General features: G+C 34.6%; 1 protein-coding gene across 9 annotated transcripts in view; it reads left to right on the top strand.

Moving 5' to 3' along the window:
• mtm (phosphatidylinositol-3-phosphate phosphatase) overlaps positions 1–5,000 on the top strand; it is a 31,889-nt gene that overhangs the window by 1,754 nt on the left and 25,135 nt on the right. For 3 of the 9 annotated variants that reach the window (XM_070124820.1, XM_070124786.1, XM_027359139.2), the window contains exon 2: positions 699–736. The exons of 3 other annotated variants lie outside the window; for them this stretch is intronic. The gene's annotated coding sequence lies outside the window, so the exon portion shown is untranslated. Of the gene's footprint in view, positions 1–698; positions 737–2,567; positions 2,619–5,000 lie in introns of all 9 variants that reach the window. 3 more of the 9 variants (XM_070124765.1, XM_027359141.2, XM_070124775.1) reach the window with 2 other exon arrangements.

The following is a 5,000-nucleotide window of genomic DNA, read 5'->3' as shown; positions in this document are numbered from 1 at the left end:
TTTAAGGATTTTATTGTCACATGTAGCTCAGATGATGATGGTAAGATGAAGATTATTTAAACTGTAGATTTTCAACAATGTAGTGATTCAGATTGTTTTTGTTTACAGGTAATATTCCTTTAAATGTGTTATTCATAGATTCAAAGATCACTTTGTGCCTCTTTCTTTGCTAGATAGTCGGTATCTGCAGGTACATATATTAACAGAGATTTTGATAATGCACTTGATACTAATGGCATTACAGAGATGATTAATCTTTATGATTTATTATGCAATGCTATGTAAACAGATTGGATTGGAAGAAAAGAACATGATATTGTTTGTTTTTCATAATTCACTGCATAGGAGCACTTGCAAATATTGTACAGTAACATTATCAATCATACAATCTTATTTTATTTATTTTGATATATAATGTAAATATTCCTTTGATATGCTGCTATCCTCACTGCTTTGCTATACATTCCATTACAATATAAGTCCTCATCATGCTTTCAATATACAGAACTTTATGATGTAAAATGTAATACAAACAGAATGGCAAGGAATTGAAAGAGTGCTTGAACTACTATATATAGCTTAATGCTTTACCAGAATGCAGCCTTGCTTATGGCTGCAGGAAGAATGAAGCAATTCTGTAAATGTAAGTGTTAGCTGACGACAACAGTGAACATAATGGACTGTGTCTTCATTTACAGAACTGCAACATATTCCGAGAAGCTCCATTTATTGCAGGGTAAGATTTCAGTGTAATGTAGTGATAATATTTTACCCAACCTTTTTTAGACCTAACCTCCTGTCCTGACCTAGAGGCTGCACCTCATACCTGGTCCGTGAAATTACCCAGAGCGAACATACTGGCCAGCATTCCATTGTCCAACTTCTACTGATTTGACTTACCAATGTCGGTGTACATTAGAGAAGGAAATGATCAACGTATGTACAGTGAATGCTAGGCTCTTCACCTGCAGTATCTGTTGAAGAATGCCCCATATAGTATTGCTTTAGAAAGATATTCTATAAAAAAAATACACCATAAGTTTGTGCGGTTTGAGCAATTTCTGATTACTAAGCTTATTTGTTAAAGCTCTTTACTCTTTGATATTCATATCCTTTATACTGCATCTGTTCATGAAATTGGAATCCCCTTGGTCATAAAAAGCATTTAGACAGCCAACCTTCACTTCCGATCATAGATTCCTTAACAGGTAACCTGTCTCATCTTCACCCCCATATGATCCCTGAGCAGAGTAGATTGTTCTATATGCTACCCCTGATTGAAGCACAGGGGAAAGCAGATGTGTTATTTGCCCCCTCCCCTCTCCCCTTCCATGAAGTCTGCCTCCGGGGTCACCAACACAAAATGGGAAATTATGATGATAATGGCCACTATGTTGATACACACTGTCTGTTTATCCGTAGGTTTAGTACTCTGTGATTCACATACACTTCATGACACACATTTTTCTCTTTCCTAGCATCCTGTAGTGCATCCCTTATTAGTCTTTCTCGTATATCTTGCTTTACTCTCTGTATCTTAGCTGTTTGTGGCTGATATGTAATCCAGGGCATATGTTTCTAACCTGTATTTTCAGATGACATCAAAAGATCAGCATTTTTACAGTGTATTGCATTGAATGTGTATCTTGTTAAGTTAAGTTGTTAACTTTGTCACTTCATTCAGGATATACAAAAATATATTTTGGGGGCTAGCTACTGACTGTTTTCAGGACTGACTTATTCTCTTCATGATGCTGCAGACGATTTCCATGACTGAATGACTACTTTTAAATGCAGGGATATTTCAACATTACATACAAGGATTTTGGTGCTGATTTGTTCTAGAAAGCAGTTACAATGAAGGGGATAATTATGATAGGGAGCTAATGAAGTTTCTAAATATTTTCCCCAACATCTGAATTTGTGAAACAAGATTTGGTCAGTGTTAAGAAGATGAAGACTTTTTTTTTTATATCTAATTGCATTGGAAAGTACAGCAATTTGTGTTGGAAGACCTATAGTTATAAGATCATCTTGATGGTGGCAAAATGGTAAGGGAGCCCTGCAGCCTTCAGTAAAGGCCAACAAATCTTCATATTGGTTTGAAGAATAATATAAGTTTAGACCAAATGTTCTGTGAGCAGTATCTTTAGAAAATGTGCAACTGTGATTGTTCATCATGGTATGTAATATTTAGACGAACATTTGTTTTTGTTATCTTCCTCAGAGTATACATATATATACAGGAGCCTTGATTTACCTTAATAAACACTGGTTCACTGTGGATATTAGCCTAGCAACAAAGAAAAGTTGATAGATAGCTTTTTTTTTTTTTCCAAGAAAAAACTTTTTAGGAATATATTGAAAGTAACAAAATTTTACACACTCACTCACTCACTCACTCACCCAAAGTTATTTTTGTATGTGATTTTACCACGATATTTCCTTAAGGGGATGTGTTATACTATGAACCATTATCTGTGTATCTTTTCTTTCTTTTCCTTTTTCTTTTTTTTCCCCCCACACACAACTGATTTATTTCTTCTTGGATTCATCTGTCATTTAAGGTGACACAAGAAGAATCATGGTTCTGCCCAGTCAGTCTCCCTGTGTAGCAGGTAAGGCAGCAACAATCTCACTAGGATGGAGACGGCAAGGAGGATTTTTTAATATTCCTAACACTCACTATAGGAGTAGATACTCACACAGTGAAAGGGACAGACATTTATGTAGAGTTGTGGTTTTCCTAATGCACGCACTGAAGGTTAGTTAGCAAGTCTCGGAGGTATTCTCACAGGAGATATAACATGGTGAAGAGTACTAAGAGAGGCTTGGCAAAGTAAATAACTCTGTTGCACTCATAATAACATGCACTTAGGAGTGTATAGGAGCAGTGTACAGAAGGGTTTGTGGTACTTTTGAGGGATTAATTTTCAGAACGATTGAATGCTATCCACAATTGCTATCCATAATATTTATTGAATTACATGATGTATTTTATATTATTTGTGTTTTTATGAAACTTTTTTTTTTCGTCATCTTTGAACGAACCTCATTGTCACAGATAAAGAAAATGTAATGAATAAAAGTAAATAATTTTACTCAATAAGATGTATTTGATGCATTTCATTTAAATTTTCAACATTAGTGAATATTTAATGAAAAGGTATCAAATATGTCTCTGGTGCTGTGAAGTTGATTACTTTCATTCATACCTTTTTCTCCTCCTTTTCTTTCTTGCTGCAGCTTGTTTCTTTGCAAGAGAAAGAGAAAAATATTTATCAAAACAAAATACATTAACAATTGAACAAAACTCCAATCATGCAACAGATTCATTAATATGTGTCTGATCTTAATTTTGAACTTGATGTCCTGATAGTTGATTCTTTAAAGCCGATGATTAGGAGCCAGGAAAAACATGGCGTCCTGTTAAGAAGGCAGCAGTTAGGACTTCTTCAAGAATAGGGACTATAAAGAGTCGTACTCTCTGTATTGAACATGAGGTTTGAGTCAATTATTGAGATTTACAAGTGATTATTATTTATTCTTATTTTCATTAATATTGTTTGTTTTTTCATGGCCTGGTGATATGAAGAAAACTTTATTCTTAGATTTTATAGCTTACCATTAACATTCTTTTGTTGATATAGTCCTTTTATCAAAATAGTATGTGTGTGTACATGAGCTGAAAATAACCATACCATACTAATATTGGATATTCGACTTTTGTAAGAGTGTGCACTCTCAAAGGAACGGCAGTAAATAGGACTTGGGAGAGCTCATTGAGGCTGGCATTAATTACCATGTGGTGGTAATAGGTCTGTATATAGTCAACAAGAACAGTGACAATGTTTGACACGGACAGTCATAAGTTCCACAAATGGCATGCTGGCTTTTGTGATGCAGCCACTTGTAGTCTTTTGCCTTTTTCTTTCTTTTCTTTTCTTTTCTGGTAATGTGTTTGATTTTTGGGTGGTTCCTGGCATCTTGGTGTGCCTGTGTGCTGCTGGAGGGAGAGAGAGAGAGAGATTAACCTGGCATTAATTTTCTTTTGTTAAGGCCTCAAGTTACCTGTTCACTGCTGATGAAAAATTTATTCCTCAGTATGATGTTATATACAGTGTATGTTTGTTTTGAGTTTGAGGTTATTAGTGAAAACAAGTCTTGCAGAGTGATTACTTTGGATGTGGTAGTAAAATACACATAACCTCACAGATTGTAGTAGGGTGAACAGTCAAGTGTATCCTGCAGAGCAACAATTTCTTTATATTATAGAAAAAATGGGTAATATTGAAAGTTTGAAGTTTTTGCAGATAGGTCCTGTAATTTTGACCCCACTTTTACCTGTATTAATTTGTATATTGGTGGCTACTGTAAATCTAAATTCCTTATTAAAAAAATAATAATGAGAAAAGAGTTGCCTGTGTACCTACAAATATTCAAATTGTTTTGATGGCTTCTCTGCCATTGTTAAAGACCTAATAGTGCTATTACATTGTCTTGATAAAAAAAAAAAAAAATCTTATTTTTGGTCAGTGTTTGCATATGATGTTTTGAATACTTTTTTCTAGTTGGCTCTTCATTTTATAGTATATTTATACCAGTCATTTTATAATCTCAACACCACCCACACTAAACTCAGAAGTGACTTGACTTGCGTTCCTCATTACTAGATTCCTTAGCTTCATCAATAATTTTTCTAGAATCTGTCATTTACAGGTGGATTGACCTTTGTTATAGAAACCAATTTTTTATATTGAACTTCTAGACTCCCTCCACAGAATTTCATATCTTGGAGTGGAAGGGCTATTGGTCCATGATTTGAGGGGATACTGCTTTGTAAAGAATGGGTCAGCAGCCACCACCATTCAGTCATCCAAATTCATTTGACATCAGTAGATGAAATACATTTATGGCCTTGCTGTATTGTCGCAGATTTTTGGTAAGACAAAATTTACTCTCTTCTAATTAGGATTGATCAAAAATATGCTAGTTGGTAT

The sequence above is a fragment of the Penaeus vannamei genome, chromosome 1 (assembly GCF_042767895.1).
Source record: "Penaeus vannamei isolate JL-2024 chromosome 1, ASM4276789v1, whole genome shotgun sequence".
NCBI classification, from domain to species: Eukaryota; Metazoa; Arthropoda; class Malacostraca; order Decapoda; family Penaeidae; genus Penaeus; species Penaeus vannamei.
Note: the sequence above shows the minus strand (reverse complement) of the source record. Positions and strands in the feature narration are given on the sequence as shown.